Here is a 27,709-nt window from a genome sequence, read left to right as displayed (position 1 = left end):
ATGTCGCACTTCGGGAGATCAGGGCCGTCGGACATCAAGGACACCTACTCCCTCCTCGTTCTCAACATCAGCTTCCGTGAGTGTTTTCCCTTTCTCCCCGGACTCTCTTGCTGGTTTTGATGGGAATCCAGTTTTTGACTCGCGTTCTGTTCGAATTGCTAGGTACCACTACCGATGATCTCTTTCCTCTCACTACAAGAAAATTGGGATTCTACAACACTTAAACGACAACGCTTTTTATAAAAAGCGTTGTCTATTTTGTTTTAACAACGCTTTTAGTGAAAAGCGTTGTCTATTTCATTATTTTCTTATTAATAGACAACGCTTTTCTAAAAATCATTGTTGATTAGTGATTTTTACGAGTCAAAGACAATGCTTCGTAAAAAGCATTGTCTATTAGACCAGTTTTTAGTGTCTACAACAACGTTTTATAAAAAGTGTTGTCTATGTTTAAAATCTCATCTAAATCTTGATTAATACAAACCGTTGGATCTAAATCTTGATTAATACAAACCGTTGGATCTAAATCTTGATTAATACAAATCGTTGGATCTAGGTAAGGAGTAGAAAACCCAAACCCTTCTCCCAACTTCTATCTTCCGATCATTTTTAAGTCCCGAACCCTTCTCCCAAGTACTCCTCATCTCGCGCGACCTTCTCCATCCAACTCCTCTCCGGCAAACTCCACTCCGGCCTCCAAATCCGGGGCTTCGGCGGACTCCTACATCGGGAGCCTCATAAGCTTCACCTCCAAGAGCGAGATCAGATACGAGGGCATCCTCTACAGCATCAACACCGAGGAATCTAGCATAGGCTTGTGCAACAGTATAGTTTGCTTTATGCCCAATTCCTCGCATCTTCGCTTTTCTCCACTCCCCTTCGCGCTGTTCCTCGTCAAAGGGAACACTTTTTCGAGCTTTTTTGGCTGGATTTTGGGTTTCTTGTGTCCGAGGGATTGCCGCATCACGAAATTTTATTTGGAGGAGGCTTCCAATTTTTGTGATTTTATTATTTTATTTGGGATTTAGGTCATAGTTCTGGGTTTTAGTTTTCTCTGTATCCATGACAATTTTCATGTGCAAGTGTGGTATCCGCGTAATACTTATGCACCTGTAAGCATGAAACTGCAGTTTGTTTGGGTTCATTATTTCGTTCTACTGATTTCTTGTTATGTTTCATAAAAAAAATTATATCTAGCAAATGATATTTTTGTTTGAACTAACAAGATATGAACCATGTGATGCCTCTTACTGGTCATAAATAGAGGCTCTAGAAGTTCATATGAGAGTATCAGATGTTATGCATGGAATTTTTCCGTGACCTGAGCATTACACTATCCCAACAATTAAATGGATTGAAATTTTACCTTATTTTCACAAGGTGAAACGACTTCTCTTTGGTTCCATATCTATGCACATGGAGAGCGGTGATAACTGATGATTAGTTGGGTGAAAGGAACACTCCATATAAGTGCTTAGTTGTTTTGATATGATGATTTCCTTTTCTTGTAAGAAGTGATGTAGTGTGCATAGTATAGTGAATTCATGGACGGGTTAGCATTAATTGGATAGAATATATTGAGATGATTGCATGCCAAGTGCACATCAGGATATGCAAGTACACCTTCTAGTTCCATTGACAAATGTAGGAGTAATCCTTGGTTAATAAGTTGGAGAGATCACCCACATTAAAAGTTACTACTAAATTTTGTGGTCAGGATATTTGGCTAATATATGTTTATGACTTTTGAACTTAAATTACTAGATACTCAGGAACAACAAACTTGTGAGCCCATCCTCTCACTGCTTCCCATTATCAAACTTTTGGGCTTCTTTATTGTTGTCAATGCTATAGGCCTTCCAGTTTCATGTTCCATGATATTCTGTTGTGTACTATATTTGGATTAAATCCATCTTCTAACCCATGCTAATCATATAATAATTGCATCCAAGAAGTCAAACTTCATTCTCTAGCTGTTTAGATTTTCATGACAAGTGAAAAACTCAATTTTCGCTTATATTTACAAAATATTAACCACCTACTTCTGTTTGGAGATATAAATATCTCCACTGCATTAACAAACTTATGCCTAGAAAACATAATTCATAAATATCTGCTGTTGTTTGCTATTTTCTTTTGTTGGTGATATTCTAAAATATTTGTAATTAATATATGTTGTTATTTTTATTTTTGTTTTTAGTTATCTACCTTTCCTTTGTTATCTGTTATTTTAAAACTTGTGTTTGTGTTAATATTTTGTATATTATTTACAACTATTTTGAAGGTGTTAGCTCATTGTTGGTTATTTAGTTGTTACAAGAATGGACAAAGAATGGATGTCAAAGGATAGACTATCACATGAATATGAGTTTGGAGTAGAGTCTTTCTTACAATTTGCAATGACAAATGCTAATGATCGTAACGCAATACCTTGCCCATGTGCAAAATGTGGTAATTTAAAGAAGAGAAATGTACAAACTATCAGAGCACATATGTATTGTAATGGTATAGATTTAACATATCATACATGGATATGGCACGGTGAAAGAGCTACGATAGGGAACTCAAAGAATGATAGTGATCAAGTAGGGCCAGATGAACAAAAATATGTTGCTGAGGACCCAATAGATATGGTACATGCTGCATTTGATAGTTATGCCGAGAATCCAACCCAATTCAATAAGCTACTTGAAGATGCCGAGAAACCTTTATATCCTGGATGCACTAAATTTACAATGTTATCTGCAGTTGTGAAATTATTCAACTTGAAGGCCAAATATAGTTGGAGTGATAAAAGTTTCACTGACTTACTTAGTTTGTTAGGAGAAATCCTTCCAGATGACAATGAATTGCCTTTATCTTCTTATGATGCAAAGAAAAGCTTATGTGTATTAGGGATGGATTATGTGAAAATTCATGCTTGCCCTAATGATTGTATCTTATATCGGAAGGAGTATGAGGATTTTATCAATTGCCCTACTTGCGGGATGTCAAGGTGGAAGTTGGGCCAAACAAATATGATAAAGGAAGGAGTTCCTGCAAAGGTTCTATGGTACTTCCCCCCTATTCCAAGATTTCAAAGAATATTTCGAAATAAGAAGATATCCAAGGAGTTGACTTGGCATGTTGATAAAAGACTTCGTGATGGATACTTACGTCATCCAGCTGATGCACCATCTTGGAAAATAGTTGATCACAAGTGGCCAGATTTTGCTACTGAGGTAAGAAATCTTAGATTGGCCATATCAGCTGACAGGATGAATCCCCATGGTTCAATGAGTTCTGCATATAGTTGTTGGCCAGTTTTAATGATCACTTATAATCTTCCTCCATGGTTGTGTATGAAGAGAAAATTTATGATGCTCACATTGTTGATATCTGGTCCCAAACAACCGGGAAATGATATTGATGTTTACTTAGCACCTCTAATTGATGACTTAAAATGCTTATGGGATATAGGCGTTGAAACATATGATGCATATCGACAAGAAACTTTCTCGCTTAGAGTTGTCTTACTATGGACTATTAATGACTTCCCTGCATATGGGAACATGTCAGGATGTATGGTAAAAGGATATCATGCATGCCCTATTTGTGGTGAAGAAACCTATTCACAAAGGTTGAAGCATAGTAGGAAAATGTCATATACAGGCCATAGAAGGTTTCTACCTGCAACTCATCCTTATCGAAGGCAAAGGAAGGCATTTAATGGAAACCAAGAGTTTACCCCTGCACCAAAACCATTGAGTGGCGATGAAGTTTTTGAAAGAGTTGAAAGAATTAATTGTCATTGGGGAAAAATCAATGGGAATATTCAGTCGAAGAAGGATGATGTAAAATCATGCTGGAAAAAGAAATCAATATTCTTTGAACTTCAGTATTGGAAACATCTACACATTCGATGTGTTCTTGATGTGATGCATATTGAAAAGAACGTCTATGAAAGTCTCATCGGTACGTTACTTCATATCACTCCAACAATATATTTCAATTCTGGTAGAAGATGGAAGCATGCTGATGTAATCACTGAGCATAAAAGGGAGCTGATGGAGGCGAGGAAGAAAATTTTAGAGCAAGATGCACGTATACAAAACCTTGAAGTAATGGTGTGTAAAAAGGGTACCATGTGCGATAATTCGATTGATGACAAAGGCAGTTGCTCAGTAAAGTTGCAACCCATGATTGAAGATGACATGAAGAACGATGATGATGACCTACAAATTTTGTGTCAAGCTGATGTTTTGCAGGTATAACACTAGTTGCATTAATTATGAGCTGCTGCTATTTGTGACCTGCTGCTATTTGTGACCTGCAACTTTTACATTTTAGGGAAAACCAGTTGCATTGACATTGGAATCTAGCACAAATATTGTTGCACATGGTACAATTGTTTGTGGCAATGAATATGATAAAATGCTTCATGGTGTTCCATTTTGTAACACCCGCCCTCCTTGCTAACTCTAAGGGACGACGGGGCTACGATACTCCATGTACAAATTTTTATTTTTAAAACAGCGGAAGACTTAAAATCATTTTCTTAGTTTAATAAAAACTTTTCTTTTATTTTTCTTTTCATCAAATCTGAACTACACTATCATGACATCAATAACATGATATCAACAATAGTAGAAACATAACATCAAGTCACACATACTGTAAAATACCGAAAATAGGCGAATATTAATAAGGGAAATTTTCGGAATTTTTGGAAATTTTTCGGGAATTTTTCGGAGCTCGTATGGACGAGTTAACGGGGATAAAAACGGGGCCCGGAAAAGTCTGTTTTGGATACCCCATTTAAGCGAGGAAATGTTTATAATTACATTTCCTTTTTCTTTATTTTCCTTATTTATTTCTTTTTCTTACCTCGCCGAAAGCTCTGCGTGCCCGAGCCCCCTCACCCGTGCCTCTCTTCTCCCTCACTCCTGAACCCGACGCCGAAGAGCCCTAACCGCCGGCTGTAGCGGTTCCTCCCTTCATCTTCTCCTCTTCTCGGTGAAGCCGAGCCTTTCCTTCTTCTCCACCGGATCTGTGCCCTAGCCGCCAGCCACCTGAGCCTAACATCGCCAGGAGCCGCCCCTTCTACAGCCGTCACCTGCGCCCTAGCGTTGGCAGCCGACCTTTCCTTCTCTTCTTCGAGCGCCGGCTTTGTCTTCCTTTCTCGGAGTCGTCCTTTGCACAGAAGAAGCAAGCCCTAGTTGAGCCTTTGCCGATCGCCACTGTGCGTTGTCTTGTTGACAACCGCCGATTTCCTGATGCTACCGGTGCCCTTTCCGGCGCCTTCCTTCCTTCCGAGCAGTGATCTTTAAGGTAGGTGGGTTACTTGCTGTGAATTAGGAATCGTGCAATGTTATATTTTCTTGCGGTCTTCTTGTTGTTCTGGACCAGGAGGCGAATCTCAGATCACTACTTATTGTGTTTTCAGATCAGAGCTTGGATATTCTTCTCTGTTATAGATCAATCCTTCTTTGTGGTGGATCAACAAGAACAGCTACGAGATAGGTAAGGAAATTGAGGTATTTTTGGTTTGAGGCTCAGATTTACAGAGTTATGGGTGCTGCCCTAATTGATAGTATAGGGTATTTAATTGTTGTTGTGGATTTTATTTTGATCCTGGTAGTGTGGAGGATTTTTCAGCAGCAAGCAACCTTTCACCGCAGTCATTTGGATTGTGAACTGAGGTAAGGTTTAGGGTTTTACTTTGATCATGTTGTTGATGATTGATAGATAGGATTAGGTAGTTTGGAATTGATCTAATGGTGGATTGAGGATTAGGTAACTAACGTTAGACTTTATTTAGATAAGTTGATGATTATTATTTAGGGTTTTGCCCTAAATGGTTTTAAGGATTTATTTAGCAATTCGTTCGAATTTTAGCTAAATAAAAATGTATTTATTGGATACAGGATTTTGACGCGAGACGAGTATCTCGATGTCGGATTTGGACATTCCTATTGGAGGCGGGTACTTTTGACTTATGTCATTTGATATGCTTAGTAATTAAATTAACATGTTGCATTAATTGTGTTTCTTATCTGATTCGGTTAATCACTACCCAAATCTTACATGCTTGATTGATTGATTGGTTTTGCATCTCAGGTATATTTTACCTGTTTATACATGCTTATAGGGGTAGTGATATGCCATGCTTGACCATGTTCAGGACTTAGGTTTTATACCTTTTGTATACCTTTGGATTGTTTTGGATTCGTTGACCTTTGATGCATTTTTATATATATGTGGATTAGGTCAGGATATTCTTGTGGTTAGTGCCATGCACCATTTGCATGATTGCATGCTGTGCGATAGTCCGCTCCATTATTGTTGAGCACATCGCCAGTTACATGGATCTGCACACACCACCACTCATGGGTTAGTGGTCGATTCAGGATGAGTGTGTTGCAGCAGGGACTCTGTTAGGCACCGTTGGTCCGCTCATGGGTAGTGTGACACAACGTGTTATCCGGCAGGGATTCCTCCCCGTCTTTGAGTACCGGGAGTTGAGAGCATTGCGCTCCCCCATTTATGATTTGGGGTAGGAGGATAGGTGTACTCCGACAGCATCCCGTCCACTCGGTCACTCATCAGGAGTAGTGACGACAGAGTGCACGGTTGTCACAGCCCTACCCACTCGGCCTCACTATGTGTGTGAGATGATCGACTGGCGTCAGGGGTGACCAGGACGCATAATTGGCATCATATGCATGATGCATTTATTGCTTGTGTTTGTGGTTGCTGCATTTATATGCTGCATATTGTTTGGATACCTATGTTTGACATGCATACAGGATTCCTTATCCCTCGGACTGTTTGACCTTATACTCAGGACCTGGTTAGTACAGTATTCTCCTGTTTATTTCAGATGCATTCTTATCTTTCTTATCAAGAGACTGTACGCATGATTAGTGCTAGGTGTTGTTTCTTTACTTTGCATATCAACTGTATCTGAGTGTTGGACTCACCCCGCCTCCATTGTTGTTATTTTCGGGTTGATCTGTCAGGAGGAGTCGCTAGTCCCCACTGCACGTAGTGCTACTCCGCTGCTGGTTTTTGAGTTGTTTCATTTTAGCTTTTCGCTATCAGACTTTATTTTAGTTTTGTTTTGGACTTACATATGGATATTGTATGGAATCTTTCCGTTGGATGAACTTTTCGTATGATTTGGATTTACTCTACTACATGCCTGCCTGAACGGCAGAAGAGGTAAGAAAAATCGGATTTGGGCTTTACGAGTGTAGTTGAGTAGGGTTGATTTCGAGTCAGGGTATTACTGTGTTGTTTATTTTATTATTACTGCGTGGTTGTGTCAGCCAGAGGCTGAATATATAAATATAAACTGCGTGGTGATTGATTTTTATTACTGTTATTATTCCAGCCGCCTGTGGCTGAGTATTTAGTGCTTGTAGAAAATTTTGATTGTCCGCCGTACAGGGGAGATGCTGCCGAAATTTTCTCGGACAGGGACTCTTCTGGGGGCGTGACAATTTAGTGGTATCAGAGCACAGTTTTACGATCTTTTGTTTCGTATTTTGGATTTTCGGAATTTATCTGATACCAATTTATTTGGTATCAGAGCGGGTTATGATACCTGCTTTTGGTGTTCTGGAGATTTATCGGATACCGGTTGTTGGTATTCAGGATATTTGGGTTAGCCAGGTTTGCGAGTCAAACTGGGCATTATCGGATTTTCGATATGGTTATGTTTCGGATTTCCGTTTCGGATTTATTTGGATTTCAGGCGATATGTACATTCGGAATTTTGAGGTTAAATTGGGGACTGGACAGCGACGGAACATCTCCTGACAGCAAATAGGTATGTTGTTATTTTATGTTGGTTATATTGGTATTGATATCTGTAATTTAATTTAACAGATATGAGACGATCTACTCGTATTGCTGCGAGACGTGGTGCTGGACGACCACGTGCGAGGACCACGGGATCTCTGGATATGCCAGAGATGCCCACTGTTAGTGAGCCTGTCAGTCAGGGACAGACTCAGGATGCAGCGGGAGCATCGGGCTCTCAAATCCCGATAGCTCCTGTAGAGATACCTACTTTGGCCACACCGACGGTATCCACGCCTACCCTGTTTACAGTACCATCAGGAGTACCATTGGTGTACCCGACATCTGCTCCAGCGCAGCCTACGACGTATTCAGTGCCACCACCACTTGGACCTACAGTGTACCCGACACCAGTGGCACCTGTACCCCCAGTGCCTACAGTAGCAGCAGCTGCACCATATCCGGTACCTTTTCCTACCGTACCTCCAGTTGCCACCACTTTTGTTCCCCAGGCAGTACCACAGACGGCCTATGCTCCGGTATATACAGCAGCACCGGGAGTTCCTCAGTGTTTCCGCCAGTTCCTGCAGCCGTCCCGACACAGCTCACTGATATTGTCGCTGCACGAGCTAGGATTCCAGCACTGGCCGAGTCGATGAAGACTCGTTTCACTCTTTTCCGCGGAGATCTTGATCCGAGTATGGCTCTGTCATGGATAGAGACTATGGAGCAGACTTTCTTCTATATGGCTTGCTCGAGTGGGAGAAAGCAGTGGCGCTTACCATTTAGGATGAAGCTAATGCACAGTGGGTTACTCGGTTCTATTATTGGTGGCGCAGCGTCACATGGACCGAGTTGAGAGGCTTTTGAGAGCCGTTTCTTTCCTTTGTCCTATCGGATGTCTCGCGAGTTTTATGAGTCGAGGCGAATAACCGCTCGATGGACCGAGTATGTCTGAAATTCCTCGGTTGGCTCGGTTTTGTCGAGTTAGTTGCGGAGGCGAACTCGCATGATGCATTTATACGAGTTGGGCGGTTATCTGCATATACTGACTTCTTGGATTAGGGATTACATCCTACTCGATGCATTGAATCGAGCTTTGATGATAGAGTTAGCTCGGACGGCATATCCGGACGGAAAAAGCATCTGGGTGAGATATCGGCAGTCCAGACTCGAGCGGCAGACAGCCTCGAGTAGTCCAGCGGGGGTGCTTCAGGGGCGTCTCGTAGGCCTCGAAATCAGGACGGTCTTCTTGAGGACGTTCCGGTTTTCTCAGTAGAACCGGCAACCACCTTCCGGTGATACTCATTGTTTCAGATGTGGATCCAGAGATCACCTCACCCAGCTTGCTCTCTGGGACAGTTCATTGCAACTAACTGGGCACCAGAGCCGAGATTGTGGTGAAGGCTCGGACACGGCCCGGAGGTCGGTCGGAGGGGCAGTCTAGTCGATCGAGGGCATATCGAGGAGGCGGCCCAATCTTCACAGCGTCGGCGAGCGGCTCCTCGCGGCATTTGGCATGCTTAGGCAGGAGTACTCCAGTGTAGCACCCGAGTTTTCTCAGGACCTTATTATCGAGACTCGATTCTGACCGATGTCGATCACCATCCTCTCGGTCTTATCTGGCACATAGTCCAGCAGCGCCGCAGTGGCAGGCTCCTCCACGAGACTGGTCGTGTTCATGCTATTACCAGAGAGGATGCTCAGCGGGCCGACGGATCCGTTTTCCGCGACGATTTCCATTTATGCATTCTCCGCTGATATTTTGATTGATCTTGGTAGTTCGCACTCTTTTATATCCCGTACCTTTATGCGGAGATTGGTAGATTACCTACTGTTAGGTTGCGGCAATTGTTCGTCTCCCTACCGTCCGGTGATACTTTAGGCGTCACCCAGGAGATCGAGGTTGCCGTTAGACTTTGGCAACATGATACTTACGGTAGATCTTCTAGTATTGGAGATGGTCGAGTTTGATATCATTCTTGGTATGGATTGGCTATCGTATATCATGCTACCGTTGATTGCGGACGAGGGTGGTCACCTTCGGCCTCGAACCAACCCTCGTGGAGTTTCACCGGCATTAGACGACGGCATCTCGATTATTTCGGCGATTCGGGAGCGGCTGCATCTCCACTATCATGGTTTTCATTGTCGTTGATCGATCGAGGGCGATAGTAGTTCGCGACTCTCAAGCGTTCTGTTGTCAGAATACCCGGATGTATTTCGGAGGCTGCCGGTTTGCCTCTAGAAGGCCGGTGGAGTTGCTATTGAGTGATTCGAGAACCGCCGACATCGAAAGCTCCGTATCGTATGGCACCAAAAGAGTTGAATGAGTGAAGGTTCAACTCCAGGAGCAGGGGATTCATTCGCCCTAGTGTTTCACCATGGGGTTCTCCGGTTCTATTTGTCAAGAAGAAAGGCGGCACCATGAGGTTATGTATTGACTACAGGCAGCTGGTCAGAAATAAATATCCATTACCACGGATTGAGGATTTGTTTGATCAGCTCAGAGGTACTTCAGTGTATTCTAAGATTGATCTGCGATCCGGATATCATCAGTTGAGAGTCAGAGATTCTGATATCCAGAAGACAGCTTTCCGTACCAGATACGGTCATTATGAGTTTTTGGTAATGCCATTTGGGCTTACCAATGCTCCAGCGGTGTTTATGGACTTGATGAACCGCATCTTTCTGGAGTATCTGGATCAGTTTGTTATCGTTTTCATTGATGACATATTGGTCTACTCTCGTTCCGAGGAGGAGCATGCACAGCATCTTCGCACAGTCTTGAGCTGTACGCGAAGTTCAGCAAGTGTGCATTCTGGTTATCCTCAGTTGGTTTTCTGGGACACGTGGTTTCTAGCAGAGGTATTTCAGTTGATCCTCAGAAGATTGAGGCTGTCACCGGTTGGGAGCAGCCGAAGTCAGTTCAGGAGATCCGCAGTTTTCTGGGATTGGCCGGATATTACCGACGTTTTGTCGAGGGCTTCTCGCGTATTGCTATGCCACTGACACGTCTTACACGGAAAGGCGTGAAGTTCATATGGTCCGAGGATTGCGAGACCAGCTTTCAGGAGCTGAAGCGGAGATTAGTGTCGGCTCCAGTTTTGGTTTTACCTTCTGGAGAGGATGGATTTGTACTTTACACCGACGCGTCTCTTCAGGGTTTGGGCGCTGTTCTGATGCAGCACGGCAGAGTAGTCTCTTATGCTTCTCGTCAGCTGAAGGAGCATGAGAAGAACTACCCAGTTCATGACTTGGAGTTAGCTGCCATCATCTTTGCTCTGAAGCTTTGGCGTCATCATTTATACGGTATCACATTTGAGATTCTCACTGATCATAAGAGTCTCAAATACATTTTTACTCAGAAGGAGCTTAATCTCCGACAGAGGAGATGGATGGAGTTCCTGAAGGACTACGATTGTACCATTAGCTACCACCCTGGGAAAGCTAATGTGGTTGCAGATGCACTCAGCAGGAAGTCCAGAGGGACTTTGGCTTGCCACCGGACTTCAGTCACGGACTTGATTGAGTTTCGAGTTAGATCTTGAGGGACCGACAGAGCAGGGTATTCTGGTTACCATGGTTGCTCAGTCGTCGATCAGGACGAGGATCCGAGAGGCACAGGCCAGTGATCAGCATTTGCAGTTTATTAGCAGTCAGATAGCTTCCGGGCAGCAGACCGAGTTTACACGAGACGAGGAGGGTATTATATTCTTCCGAGGCAGATTATGCGTACCTCAGTCTCATCTGGTCTTACAGGAGCTACTTCAGGAGGCACACCGTTCTCGATTTGCGATCCATCCAGGTGGGACTCGTATGTATCGAGACTTGAGACGTTCCTACTGGTGGAACGGCATGAAGAAAGACATCGCGGATTTTGTAGCTAGATGTCTTGTCTGTCAGCAGGTGAAGGCTGAGCACCAGAGACCTGCAGGGTTACTTCAGCGGATTCCTATTCCTGAGTGGAAGTGGGATCACATTACCATGGACTTTGTGGTAGGTTTGCCGAGGACACGACGAGGCCATGACGCGATTTGGGTAATCGTTGATCGATTAACCAAATCTGCGCATTTCTTAGCGATTCAGAGGACTGATTCCCTGGATCGATTAGCAGATTTGTATTGTCGAGAGATTATCAGGCTACATGGTGTTCCGTTGAGTATCATTTCGGATAGAGATCCACGGTTTACGTCTCGTTTCTGGCAGAGTCTGCAGCAGGCCTTGGGCACACAGCTCCGACTTTCTATCCACAGACAGATGGACAGTCAGAGCGGACCATTCAGACTTTAGAGGACCTGCTGAGGTCATGTGTTATGGATTTCGGAGGCAGTTTGGAGGACCATCTGCCGTTAGTAGAGTTTGCCTACAACAACAGCTTCCATTCGGCTATCCAGATGGCACCGTTTGAGGCGTTGTATGGTAGACCTTGTCGGACACCCGTCCTTTGGGATGAGGTTGGAGAGGCTCAGTTGTTGGGACCTCATAGAGTTCAGCAGGATGCAGAGTTGGTCCGTACTATCAGACGGAGGATGTCAGAGGCGCAGGACCGCCAGAAGAGTTATGCTGATCGGAGACGCAGACCACTAGAGTTCTCTGTTGGCGACCATGTATTTCTTCGAGTTTCACCCACGAAAGGGGTGAAGAGATTTGGCCTCAGAGGTAAGCTAGCTCCGCGGTACATTGGTCCTTTCGAGATCTTGGAGAGGATCGGAGCAGTAGCTTACCGACTGGCACTACCACCGTCCCTGTCAGGCGTTCACGATGTATTTCACGTATCCATGCTGAGGAGATACGTGCCTGATCCAACACATGTGCTGGCAGATATTCCAGTTCCAGTTCAGCCTGACATTACCTATGAGGAGGTTCCGGTACGGATTCTCGACCGGAAAGAGCGTCAGTTGCGGAACAAGACTATCCGGCTGGTTAAAGTCGGATGGCAGCATCATTCAGACGAGGAGGCTACTTGGGAGCTCGAGGATACGATCCGAGCTCGATATCCCCATCTTTTCACTTGAGGTATGTGATTTAGTTTACCGTTCAGCATTTATACTCTATAGCTGTTGTTAGTAATTGCTGATGGTAGATAATGAAATTTGGGTACCAAATTTTTATTAGTGGGGGAGAATGTAAAATACCGAAAATAGGCGAATATTAATAAGGGAATTTTTCGGAATTTTTGGAAATTTTTCGGGAATTTTTCGGAGCTCGTATGGACGAGTTAACGGGGATAAAAACGGGGCCCGGAAAAGTCTGTTTTGGATACCCCATTTAAGCGAGGAAATGTTTATAATTACATTTCCTTTTTCTTTATTTTCCTTATTTATTTCTTTTTCTTACCTCGCCGAAAGCTCTGCGTGCCCGAGCCCCCTCACCCGTGCCTCTCTTCTCCCTCACTCCTGAACCCGACGCCGAAGAGCCCTAACCGCCGGCTGTAGCGGTTCCTCCCTTCATCTTCTCCTCTTCTCGGTGAAGCCGAGCCTTTCCTTCTTCTCCACCGGATCTGTGCCCTAGCCGCCAGCCACCTGAGCCTAATATCACCGGGAGCCGCCCCTTCTACAGCCGTCACCTGCGCCCTAGCGTTGGCAGCCGACCTTTCCTTCTCTTCTTCGAGCGCCGGCTTTGTCTTCCTTTCTCGGAGTCGTCCTTTGCACAGAAGAAGCAAGCCCTAGTTGAGCCTTTGCCGATCGCCACTGTGCGTTGTCTTGTTGACAACCGCCGATTTCCTGATGCTGCCGGTGCCCTTTCCGGCGCCTTCCTTCCTTCCGAGCAGTGATCTTTAAGGTAGGTTGGTTACTTGCTGTGAATTAGGAATCGTGCAATGTTATATTTTCTTGCGGTCTTCTTGTTGTTCTGGACCAGGAGGCGAATCTCAGATCACTACTTATTGTGTTTTCAGATCAGAGCTTGGATATTCTTCTCTGTTATAGATCAATCCTTCTTTGTGGTGGATCAACAAGAACAGCTACGAGATAGGTAAGGAAATTGAGGTATTTTTGGTTTGAGGCTCAGATTTACAGAGTTATGGGTGCTGCCCTAATTGATAGTATAGGGTATTTAATTGTTGTTGTGGATTTTATTTTGATCCTGGTAGTGTGGAGGATTTTTCAGCAGCAAGCAACCTTTCACCGCAGTCATTTGGATTGTGAACTGAGGTAAGGTTTAGGGTTTTACTTTGATCATGTTGTTGATGATTGATAGATAGGATTAGGTAGTTTGGAATTGATCTAATGGTGGATTGGGGATTAGGTAACTAACGTTAGACTTTATTTAGATAAGTTGATGATTATTATTTAGGGTTTTGCCCTAAATGGTTTTAAGGATTTATTTAGCAATTCGTTCGAATTTTAGCTAAATAAAAATGTATTTATTGGATACAGGATTTTGACGCGAGACGAGTATCTCGATGTCGGATTTGGACATTCCTATTGGAGGCGGGTACTTTTGACTTATGTCATTTGATATGTTTAGTAATTAAATTAACATGTTGCATTAATTGTGTTTCTTATCTGATTCGGTTAATCACTACCCAAATCTTACATGCTTGATTGATTGATTGGTTTTGCATCTCAGGTATATTTTACCTGTTTATACATGCTTATAGGGGTAGTGATATGCCATGCTTGACCATGTTCAGGACTTAGGTTTTATACCTTCTGTATACCTTTGGATTGTTTTGGATTCGTTGACCTTTGATGCATTTTTATATATATGTGGATTAGGTCAGGATATTCTTGTGGTTAGTGCCATGCACCATTTGCATGATTGCATGCTGTGCGATAGTCCGCTCTATTATTGTTGAGCACATCGCCAGTTACATGGATTTGCACACACCACCACTCATGAGTTAGTGGTCGATTCAGGATGAGTGTGTTGCAGCAGGGACTCTGTTAGGCACCGTTGGTCCGCTCATGGGTAGTGTGACTGGCGTGTTATCCGGCGGGATTCCTCCCGTCTTTGTGCACCGAGTTGAGAGCATTGCGCTCCCCATCTATGATTTGGGGTAGGAGGATAGGTGTACTGACATCCCGTCCACTCGGTCACTCATCGGGAGTAGTGACGACAGAGTGCACGGTTGTCACCCTACCCACTCGGCCTCACTTTTGTATGAGATGATCGGTGGCGTCGGGTGACCAGGGCGCATCATTGGCATCATATGCATGATGCATTTATTGCTGTGTTTGCTGCATTTATATGCTGCATATTGTTGGATACCTATGTTTGACATGCATCAGTTCCTTATCCCTCGGACTGTTTGACCTTATACTCGGGACTGGTAGTACAGTATTCTCCTGTTTATTTCAGATGCATTCTTATCTTTCTTATCGGAGGCTATACGCATGATTAGTGCTAGGTGTTGTTTCTTTACTTTGCATATCAAGTGTACCTGTGAGTGTTGGACTCACCCGCCTCCATTGTTGTTATTTTCGGGTTGATCTGTCGGAGGAGTTCAGTCGCTAGTCCCCACTGCACGTAGTGCTACTCCGCTGCTGGTTTTTGAGTTGTTTCATTTTAGCTTTTCGCTATCAGACTTTATTTTAGTTTTGTTTTGGACTTACATATGGATATTGTATGGAATCTTTCCGTTGGATGAACTTTTCGTATGATTTGGATTTACTCTACTACATGCCTGCTTGAACGGTAGAAGAGGTAAGAAAAATCGGATTTGGGCTTTACGAGTGTAGTTGAGTAGGGTTGATTTCGAGTCAGGGTATTACTGTGTTGTTTATTTTATTATTACTGCGTGGTTGTGTCAGCCAGAGGCTGAATATATAAATATAAACTGCGTGGTGATTGATTTTTATTACTGTTATTATTCCAGCCGCCTGTGGCTGAGTATTTAGTGCTTGTAGAAAATTTTGATTGTCCGCCGTACAGGGGAGATGCTGCCGAAATTTTCTCGGACAGGGACTCTTCTGGGGGCGTGACACATACGGTACTACAATTCATGATACCAAAGCATAGTTCTTTAAAAGTTTTTAAAGCAGGTTCTTATTTGGTTGCCTAGCCACTGCCACACACATCTCCTTGCCTCTCCTGCTGCTCCTTTAGCTCATCCAGCTTTTTCCTTTATCTGTGGTACATGGAAAGTAAGCTATGAGCACTCATGGCTCAGTAAGTTCCTTTCCTACTAACTAAAACTGAAAATCATCACATGATCAAAGAATGTCTCAACATAACATGATCTCGACTAGTCATGGCATAACATATCATACTCTCTAAGCATATCATGCAACATAACAAAATTATAACAAGTCATGGCATATCATCTCTTAAAGCATAGCATAAAACATAACATAATCATATCTAATCATGGCATATCATAGTATCATCATAAGGTGGCATGGCATATCAAGCTCTTAAAGCATAGCATGAAACATAACATAATCGTATCTAATCATGGCATATCATAAATCATAGCATCATCACAACATGATCATAAGGTATATGCAATATGATTTTGAAAACATGTATCCGAAAAAACATGTGTATGTCTCATGATCTTTAAAACCATTTCTTCTTACATATATATACTTGAACATAATATCAACATAATCAGGGCCCCGGCTTGTACCACACATAGATAAATCACGTAGATATGCGCGCTTCCTAAGTATATCCAAGGTAGCAAGTCTTGAATCATACTAGGAACTAGGTCCGGATCACACAGCCATAGACCTAGGGGCGTACTAAGGAGCCCATCCCTTTGTTTTTACTAGCCTGGATCACACAGCCAAAGGCCTAGGGGCTGATTAGGAGCCTACCCTTGGTACAAGCCTTACAAAGTAAAGTAGCATGTATAAAAATGCATCATTTAGTCACATAGCATATCATAGAAGTATGCATCACTTAGGCATACTTTATGTCATAAAAGTATGCATCACTTAGGCATACATCATATCATAAATAGTATGCATCACTTAGGCATACATCATGTCATAAAAAGTATGCATCACTTAGGCATACATCATGTCATAGAAAGTATGCATCACTTAGGCATACATCATGTCATAAAAAGTATGCATCACTTAGGCATACATCATGTCATAAAAGCATGCATATTTTCACCACATAGCATATCATGAGAGCATGCATATTTTAGGCACATAGCATATCATCAAAGCATGCATATTTCTATCCACATAGCATATCATGAAAGCATGCATATTTTAAGCACATAGCATATCATCCAAGCATGCATATTTCTATCCACCTAGCATATCATGAAAGCATGCATATTTTAAGCACATAGCGTATCATCAAAGCATGCATATTTCTATCCACATAGCATATCATCCAAGCATGCATATTTCTATCCACATAGCATATCATGAAAGCATGCATATTTTAAGCACATAGCATATCATCCAAGCATGTATATTTCTATCCACATAGCATATCATGAAAGCATGCATATTTTAAGCACATATCATATCATCCAAGCATGCATATTTCTATCCACATAGCATATCATGAAAGCATGCATATTTTAAGCACATAGCATATCATCAAAGCATGCATATTTCTAAGCACATATCATATCATGGAAAGTATAAATCACAAGCATACATGTTTAAGCATAAGGGTGTATCATGTGATTATACTATCATAAGAAACATGGTAACATAGTTAGCTTGGGTTCTAAGCTTCCTAATCCCTTGGGTTCTTATCATGGACGAACCCCCTTAGATCTCAATTTAGGTAAAAACAACCTCCAAGCATGTGGAACCTAAATTATCATCACATCAATTTCATAGGAAGCATTATAAGCATGATTAACTTGGTTTCTAAGTTCTCCAAGTCCCTAAACTTCATGTGGCTGAACCCTATCAGGTGTGAAACAAGGTCCCAAATGTCATGAAAGCATGGAAACCTTAAACCATATTTATAGCATTTTTTTTCCAAGTAACATAGTAAGCATATTTGAGCTAGTTCCTAAGTTCTTCAAGCCCTTAACATATGTCATGGCCGAAATTTAACAAGTATTCATTAGGGCTAAAAGCAAGCATACAAGCATGTGAACTTGAACTAACATCATGTATAAATTCATAATAAGGCATCATACAATGGGTATGGCCGAAACTTACCCTAGCCTCATTTTAGGTCATTAAACAACATATAGCATGAGAACTTTGGCTTTCTACTTATCATATTTCATGTAGAGTGACATGAGCATATTTAATTTTTGTTCTAGGGTTTCTAGGGCATCTATCCCTTCATGGCCGAAACATACAATGGTCCATTTAGGTCATGGAAAAATTATACAAGCATGTGACTCAATCAACATATTATCATATTTCCATAAGAAGCATTTTTAACACAATTGGTTTCAATTCTAAGGCCTCTAGGTCATTTAAACCCTACTTGGCCGAGACTCATCAGTGTTAAAATTTGCTTCAAATAGCCTAAAAGCATAGGAAGTCATACAAGTTTCATAGCATGTACAAAGACAAGCATAATAAACATACATGTGAATTGTGTCTTAGGCTTCCTAGGTTTCTTTCCTTTTTCTTTTATTTTTCCTCATGGCCGAAACCTACCAATCTCTAAACTAGGTTTTAAGTGGCCTAAAGCATGGAAAACCTAAGTAAGTTTCATGGTAAAAATTACTAAGAACATCATATACAAATTTGGTTCATAAACAAGCTAGGACCCTTGTGATCTTACATGTCATATATCATGTAACTAAATTCTCTATACCCTAATTAAGCATGAGAGCATTAAGCAACTTTCATATCTTAATATCACAGAGGTCTTGAGCATGTTAAAATTTTGTTTAAGCTTTTCTAAGCTATCCATCTTATCATGGCCGAAAATCTTAATAAAGAGTTCATGAATTTCTAGCAATATTCAACATGCAATTCTTTAAGAGAACTCTATATTCTATCATATAAACATGGTTACTTAAATTTAAAGGTCTTCCTAACCCTAAGCTCTTTTCTTGGCCGAAACATATGAGTGGATTTCTTTTGGTTCCAAGTAACTTTTAAGCAAGAAAAACCAACAAAAGCCCCTTAGTAATTCATGGAGGGAATCTTGTACTAGTTTGGTTAAACAATGATTTCCCTAACCTATTTAAAATATTTTTGGCCGAAATTCTAGGGTTAGGTACTCCTCTGACCAAGCATCATATAGGTATAAAAACATGAAGGAAAACCTTCCTACATAGCATAGAAAAATATCATGAAATGAGGACTTGTTTAAACCTTCCTAGATTTGAAAACTCTTCTTTGGCCGAATTTTTCTTAAATTCTATTCTAGGTTTTCTAATCCTCATAAAATCCGAAAAGCACATAAAACGCCTTGTACCACAGGTGAGGGGAAGCTTACTTCCTTTTCTCTTGTGGATCTAAGGTGTGGTGATGGAAGAAGTAGCCTCTTCTTCTAGTTCCCTTCCCTTGATTCCTTGCTAAGTCCTCCTTGTATCTTAGGCTTTCTTAGGAGAAATCCTTGGCTTGGGCCGAAGATGGAGGAGAGGGGACTGAGGTTCTCGGTGAGGGAGAGGGGAGAATGAGAGAAATGAGAGAAAAAATCAAATCTTCTCTTCACATGTTCCCTTTTATGTTAAGGGGGAAGAGGTAGCAAAATTGGGTTTTGCTTTCCTTCTCCCTTAGCCTTTTTTTTTTCATTTTTTTATTTTTATTTTATTTATTTATTTGTTCTCATCATTCATGATGAAACAAGGGGGAATGAATCCCCTTAATTCCCTTCTTTAAGTCACGGCAAAAGAAGAAGAAGAGGGAGAGAAAAGAAGGAAGGCAAGTTGCCTTTCTCTTGCTCTTTTCTTGTTTTCTTTTGGCTAGATTTTACTCTCACCCTTATCATGAGTTTCCCTCCTTTGCTATCAATATATTATTCCTATCCCAACTGGTTATTACCCATTAATCCTATCATTTACATCATGAGAGATTCAAGGTTTAATCCTTGACAACTCCCTATTTTTATTTCTTTTTATTTCTTTTTGGTTCAACATTCTACTAATATTTTTCTAAGGAAAATTCATCATTCTCATATTTATCTTAAAAGCTTAGTGGGTGTTACACATTTCCAAATAATTTCATGCAAGTCTCCATTGATGAAGCAGTAGAAAAATCAGCACCTTTGCCATATCCAATTCCAAGTGAATTTGAAGTAATTGGTGATGCTGTAGGTACCCATGTGGCTTGGACAAAACACTTGATAGTGAATCAAGATGAGGTATTTGTTAGATTTTATTTCAAATTAAATTGTCACTTGTTTTATTAATCATCCTATCTAACTGTCATGATTTGAAATTATTAGAAGCCTCGAAGGAAGAAGCTTGAACAACCAAAAAAGAAACATACTTTGTCAACAAGTGCCCCAAGAGCATTACATATGTTATATTGTTATAGTAAGCGTGCTTTAGATGATGGCAGATATATATCAGTGAGTTTTGATTATGACGTATTTGATGATGATTATGAACTTGTTCTACACCTTGAGGACATCATTCCTTTGTATCATTTGGAGCCCCTTTCAGGCAATTGTGTAGTTGGCTACATATGGTAAGTGTTTAGATTTAGCAATTTAAATATAATTTTAACAGGTTTACTGTAATCTATGATAATCATCCATTTTGTGAATAACTTTCATTTTTCAATCTACCTCTTCGTTTTATTATGTTTGCAATGGCAGGTATCTTTATAAAAAACTGCTGAAAGATAACAAGAAAGAGAAATTCAGATTTGTGAATCCACATAAAATCCCATATATGGCAACCAGTACACATGACAAAAAAGGTAAGTTTGAAAGGCTAAACCAAAGGGCAAGTCATTTGGCAGGCAGGCTAAGTGGTGCATCTGTAGATCAACTTGTATTGGTGCCATGTAATATCGGGTAAGTAAGAATTAAAACATCACTTTCAATTGTTGTCTTTTGATAATTTATTGAATTATATGTACTAATTATGTGTTTGTTGCATAGTTTCCATTGGATTCTCACTGTTATTGACCCTTATAATGAAGTTATTTATTTGTTGGATTCTCTAAGGCACCGCATTCATGATGAGGATTGGAAATATATAGTGGAAATGTGAGTTCATATTTCTTTTTTATTAAGCATTTATGTTAATACAAAAGTCATATATAAAAAAATCATTAACGTATGAAGGGCCTTAAGATTGTTTAATTCAAACAAGGGAAGGAAAAGTAGAAAAAAGGCTATGTGGGTAATAGTAAAGGTATGTGTAATTACATATAACATATATTTTAATGTGTATGTTTATCATTAATAATATGTCTCTAATTTCCATAGGCTCCTCGACAACAAGATGCCAAACAATGTGGTTACTATGTGATGCGATTTATGAGACAAATTGTTGAAGAAGTTGAAATTATCGAAAGAGATTCACTACGATCTATAGTAATGTTTACTTGCTTATGTCTCAAATTATTTGAAATAAACTTTTTAAAATATGCAAAGTCAATGTTGATTTTTTTTCCTCATTAATGTTCACAGTTCACACAAGCAGAGTATTCTCGAGAAGAAATTGATGAGGTGCGATCGGAGTTGGCAGAATGTATACAAGATCATATTTATGAGTAGGTGCGTTCCCTCACCCCTTCATATTTATGATCGGAGTTGGCTGTTAACTGGAGTTTCTTTTATCTCGTGCTATCCCTCACCCCTTCAACTCTGATATTTCAACTTGTCTAATCACAAAATGTGTTTGTTATCTATTAGTACTGCTATTCTACTGAACATAGTTTCTCTTATTATATCATTTATTAGTTTACTCTGAATAGTTGCATTTTTGTTTTAATTATGAGCTGCTGCTATTTGTGCTATCCCTCTTTTTCCTTGTTCTATTTGATATCTTTGTTCTTCGTTTTCCTTGTTCGATGAGCTGCTGCTATTTGTTTTAATTATGAGCTGCTACTAATAATCTGCCATTGAGGTTTGAGTGTTTTTACATTATTTTTTTGTTTCGTTGTTAACCTTATTTCTTAACTAATAATATGCCATTGAGGTATCTTAACTAATAATCTGCTAATTCGGCTGTTAACATGAATTGCTTTATGAGACTAATTTTTTGAGAAAAGATATCTTTTTTTGGCAGTTTATGATCGGAGTTGGCTGTTAACTGGAGTTTCTTTTATCTCGTGCTATCCCTCACCCCTTCAACTCTGATATTTCAACTTGTCTAATCACAAAATGTGTTTTTTATCTATTAGTACTGCTATTCTACTGAACATAGTTTCTCTTATTATATCATTTATTAGTTTATTCTGAATAGTAGCATTTTTGTTTTATCTTTTTAACAATCTACATGTTTATTTTAGCACTATTTCTATGTACTTTACGTGTCTATTGTTTCCTAATGTTGCTTTGCATATTTTCTTCGATGGTTCTATGGGCATTTAGACTAACAGAAACATTAGGAAGAGCCATCAGTAATCTTCATTTTAGCACTAACTGCACAAAATAGCTACAGAAAATCTTCATTAAGATATTGCGTGTGTTTGGGTGAGTGCATATTGCGTGTGTTTGGATAAGTATATTATGAGGCTTGATGTCAAAGTGTAGAATCTAAATATCACATCCTTGATGTAAGTAATCGATGCCCCGTGCAATACCAATTGCTATTTGAATGAGTTTTTCTGAGGTGAAAAAGTGACCGTTAGTTCCATTGGGAGCAAAAATGTACTTGTCAAGTGAGCCATTAGGCATATACTCATAAATCAAAGCTCTCTTTGATCCGTCTGAGCAATATCCAACTAACCGCACTACATTCACATGATGAATACCTGCTAAGAGCTGCAGAATCTGGATGAATAGCACCACTGCAATTGTGATTTGAGTAATGAAAGCCCTTTGGTAGTGGTCTCCTATGCAAAATGCAAAGTGTATTTCACTATAGGGGAGGAAGTAAACATGGGAGAGCATGTGCTTGCCTCTTAGTAGATCAAAGAACAAGCTGCATGAGATCAGTTTAATAAAGCAGTCAGATAGCTGCGTGCAATTTGAAAACTATTTTACATCAAGGATCTGAAAATCTTCATTAAGATTTTCATTAGAATCAGAACCTCTTAGAGGGGATTCTTTTGATGGAATAGAATTTCCATGAAACCATATTATACTTGAATAATTAAATGGGAAACACTAACTGCACAAAATAGCTACAGAAAATCTTCATTAAGATATTGCGTGTGTTTGGTAGGTAGAAAGTCATGATGATTGTTTTGTTTCTTTTGAGAGCCATCAGTAATGCTCATATATGAACTTGAAACATATTATTGCTACTTTTGTAGGTGGATACAGGACAGTCGAGATCAGTACACTAAGGAGCGTCTGGATTCAGTAATTGATCGGTACACTAAGCGTATGGATTCAGTAACTACTGTACTATTTTGAGTAAACAGATTGTTGGCTACTTCAGTATTCAGTATTCAGTAAAAAGATTGTTGGCTAAACAGATTGTAGCTGTTCAAAACAGATTTTTGTGCTCTTTTGTTTTATATGTGAATATCACTATATACTTTGAAACAGAATTAGTGTAAATTTTGATATTTACTAGCTTTTCATGTAATTAATTATTAATATTACTTCAGCGTCAGATTTCTATTATTTTTATGAGTTTGAAATCATTAACTGAGTTGATTATATGTAAAATTTGAATCTAGACATGGTTAAAGAAAAATAATAGTTTCGTAAATATAAAACAATGATTTTTAAATAATTTTTTTTTTATTTTTTTTCTTTAAAACGACAACGCTTTTAAAGCGTTGCAAAAAGTGTTGTCTTTGTAAAAAAACAACAACGCTTTTAAAGTGTAACGATCCGCCTCCTACTGACTAGGCTGTGAGGCCGATCGCTACATTATGCTGTGTTAAATTACTATTGCGGAAATCTGGATTGATTAAAATTTTACTAAACTAATTACTGTAAAATATGAACTTAATATTCTAGGTGTACCTAGGAGTTGTACACATGCTAGAGAAGATAATCTATGCCTCTCGGATGTCCTGCTAGCTGTAATCAAACATTTCAATCGATCCATGAGTCGATTGGGCTGTCGGATCGATCCAGTGATCGATCCAACTTGATACTAGCACGGAGAAAAGCCCTGGATCGGTCGGCTGACCGATCCACAAGCCACCTTGCTTCTGTATGCGGCTGGATCGGTCTACCGACCGATCCAGGAGTGCACTGATCGGTCGGTAGACCGATCCAGTGGCTCACTGATCAGTCGGCTGACCGATCAGTGAGCTCCTGGACTCCCTGTTCGCCTATGGATCGGTCGGCTGACCGATCTATAACTCTCTGTTCGCGACTGGATCGGTCAGCTGACCGATCCAGTGGCACAACTCAACTCTGATCGATCCGTAGATCGATCGGAGTTTCTGATTTCGCACTGAAACTCTGATTTCAGCACTAGTTCGTGCCAAAACCTCACACAACAATTATACAATGCATGGAAAACATTCTAATATCCACTAACTAGCATTCTAACATGACATAGTGCAAGGTTTATTAATTCATAGCATTTAAACCACTAGAAATGCATAAAAGTGTCTTAAGAAAAGAAACTAAGTTCTTAATTTGCTAAACTTCCTAAGGATCTTCATTCCAGGTTCCTGCCACACACACCATCTCTGCATTGACCTCCAGCTTCCTCTGCTAGCCCATCTTTCCCTTACCTTTATCTGCAGTATAAGGGAAATAGAATCTGTAAGCTTAAAGCTTAGTAAGAAACCAACTACCTCACTAAAACATGCAATGATGCAAACATGTTTTTAAAGAATGCTATTTAAAAACATGCACTGAATTTGTTAAATCATGGCATACTGAAGTTACATGGCATAAATACTGAAACATGGCATGCATAATAAAATCTAAGCATGGAGCTATCTCATGGTATCAACTAGGAGAACTAATCTGAAACTGAAACTAAACTGAGCTAAAACTATATTCTCATAACTAGGTTACGAATTTGAAAGCTATTATCATAATAAGTGAAAATAGTAATCATGCTGCTGTTTGGGCCCGGCAACTGTACTTGCTGTGCACGCATCCCTAACTAGACCCGGGTTTGCAAGTCCCGAATTTAGCAGGGTTTACTAGGTTATCTGAACCTAGGGACGACTGTGGGAGTCCAACCCAATGGACATCTGGTCCAGTACAGTGCCACTGAAAATAAAATACTGAATATAGCTACTAATTGTTTATTTTGCTGTTTCTAGGTTATCTGAACCTAGAGCTAGGTTATCTAAACCTAGAGGCGACTGTGGGAGCCCACCCATTGGACCGTAGTCCCATGTAAGCTGAAACTAGACTAATATACTGATTTAAATGCTACTAATGTATTTAACTGAGCTGTTAAAATATCTGAGGTAGTATTTAGCTACACTAATCATTTTGTCGAACACTTGGTGTGCTCCAACTCTCCCCTCTAATAGGGAGACCACCTCTAGGCACCCGACAACGTCTAGAGCCCCCAACTGAAGGAGAACAACGTGTCTGGCCCATCTAGAGGTGCTCAACTAGATCCCTAATCTGCGAGGAGGGTTTAAACACACCCTGGGTGCCGAAAAATCTGCATATAGCTAAACTAAAGGCATGCAATCAAACGAAAGCTACTTATACTGCAGGTGAGGGGTTTCTTACCTCGTACACTAATTTCCTTACAATTCTATTCGCTAGAATTCCGGTGGAGACGACCCCTTCGACAATCTTCTCGCGTCTATGCGTTCCTCTCGCGAAGAAGAGCCTCCTCATGCCGGAGTTGTCGCCGGAAGATGACCTTGGGGCCCTAGGGAGGGAACCCTAGAGTTGGCGCCGAGAGAGAAAGTGGAGAGAAGGGAGAGGGTCGGCGGTGAGGGTTTGAGAGGAGGAGAAGTTGCCGAACCAAAAATAACCCTTCACCTAATTAATTCCCTATTTATATTAAGTGGGTATTTCGGCCCAACTTAAACTCAAATATAAATGTTTCCCTTTCCTTTCAGCATGGCCCTGCTGGGTTCAACTGGTTACTAGAATTATCCGTAAACCATAGGTCTCGGGTTCAATTCCCGCCTAAGCTATTTTGCGGTTCTAATTATTTTTGATACTTCCGCTATTCTAAAAATTTCGGAAAAATATCTAAAAATTCCAGAAAAATCATAGAATATTTCTAATGCAGTTTTGAGAATTTTCGGGCGTTACATAAAGCGTTGTAATAGTTTTGAGAGATTGCTGTTATTGATACGATTTTTGAGTTTCAATTGTTTACTAAATTGTTTGTTCGTCTTTTGGCGACTCAAAGGACTGGAGATTCATGAGGGTTTGCTTTTGTGAGGTATAAGTATGCTGATGAGGCTCAGAAGGCTGTTGATAAACTTGATGGCAAGTTTCTTCTACTATATTTTTGGTTTTGATAATTATTTTTCTGACGATGTTTGATCTTCTGGAAAGTAACCGGTAATTTGATTATTATTTTTATTGGATATTGTAGGGAGGAATGTGGATGGTCAGAATATTATGGTTTAGTTTGAAAAATATGGACCAAATGCTGAGCGTATGTAAGTTATGGAACTGCTAGTATTCTTTTGTGATTTTTTTTGTTGAAGTGATTATTTTTTGCTATTGTTGCACTGACTTGAATTCAGTAGATTAGAAATAACTGGAAGGTTTTGAATTTAAGAATTATTTTGTATATCTCCTTTACAATACTTGAACAAATTTACTGAAAAGTGGTCCAAATTTTAATATCTTAAAGACATGAGTACTGTCACTCCAACACTTCTGATCTTGTATATCTGATTTCGATGTGCATCTAGTTACTTAGACAAAGACAAGGGATATTAATGCGGTCATCGGAAATCTTATATGATTGTTTGGAACACAAGTTGCACAATAAATGCACAGTATACTTGAAAGAATTTTTAGTATTTAATAAATTCAAGCAGCCTTTGATGTTCTAAACTACTATCCCATTGTTAGCAATAGGTTAGTGGGTGACTGTTTGAGGTTCTTCCTCACACATTGTTAGTTTTGTGCAGAGTTTTACAAGTTTAGTTAATCTCTTAACAATTCATAGTGTAATGCTACCCTTTTGACTGCATCTCGTCAATTTGTAGACGTGTATCTCATCTTCTATGGATGTAAATAGTAAGCAATGTGATGTTTCTTTTCTATTTAACATGAAATCTAATAAGTTGTATGTATCTTTTTTTTTTTTAATATTTTGTAGACATAAAGGAAAAATTATGGAAGTAGTTCCAAAGACAAGAGGAAGGTCAAGAAGTTGTAGCCCTCGACCTAGGTAATGATTTTTTATGTCAATCAGAATTGACATTTTACAATTTTTTTTTTTGGAAGTTTGTGTACCTTTGTGGTTTTTCTCTTAGTTAGCACTTCAACTCACATAGTTGATATGGAATAACTATTATCTTTTTTAGAGTTATCCCTCCTGAAAAAATACATAATATTTCAAATTTTTGTTCAAGTTATTGCAAGATTACCTTAGTCATATAGATCGTCATTTGAACCTAAATCTAAGAAATTGCCTGATCAGCGCTACCACATATCCAAGCTATGAGCAAACGAAAAGTCCTTTATGATGAAAAATATATAAGATTTTGGGGCTTAAAAATGGTGAAAAGATGAACAGAGCTTGCACATGGCTTAATGACCTAAGGATATCTTTTATGAAATTGCAGCAAATGCATGACGGATGTAATTCTGCGGTGAGACCAACAAGTAAGAGTAACAGGATTTTAACTTTCTCTATGGTCAACTTTGCATAACGGAACTTGTAGTTTCCTACTCTATGTTGTTTGCTATGAAGAAGAGTGTACTGTAATCATGTGTGAACTGTGAATATTGTAGATTTCAGAGTCAAAGTCATCAGCCTGCATTAACTTTAGCGTCCAAATATTAGATGCTAAGTTGTTAAGATTAAACCTCAAGGGGCCCTCCTCAC

The 27,709-nt window shown here is 40.0% G+C and overlaps 1 long non-coding RNA gene and 1 pseudogene across 1 annotated transcript; both read left to right on the top strand.

Annotated features, from left to right (window-relative positions):
• On the top strand, window positions 1-27,505 carry LOC122054187 (annotated as a pseudogene).
• Window positions 20,927-23,221, top strand: LOC122054188. The gene is made up of 4 exons (XR_006132602.1): window positions 20,927-20,986; window positions 21,061-21,168; window positions 21,265-21,351; window positions 23,058-23,221. It is a non-coding gene; the product is annotated as an uncharacterized LOC122054188 (long non-coding RNA).
• Window positions 27,506-27,709: the final 204 nt, after the last annotated feature.

The sequence above is a fragment of the Zingiber officinale genome, chromosome 3A (assembly GCF_018446385.1).
Source record: "Zingiber officinale cultivar Zhangliang chromosome 3A, Zo_v1.1, whole genome shotgun sequence".
In the NCBI taxonomy this organism is placed as follows: Eukaryota; Viridiplantae; Streptophyta; class Magnoliopsida; order Zingiberales; family Zingiberaceae; genus Zingiber; species Zingiber officinale.
The sequence above is the reverse complement of the archived record's forward strand: the minus strand, read 5'-3'. Positions and strand labels throughout refer to the sequence as shown.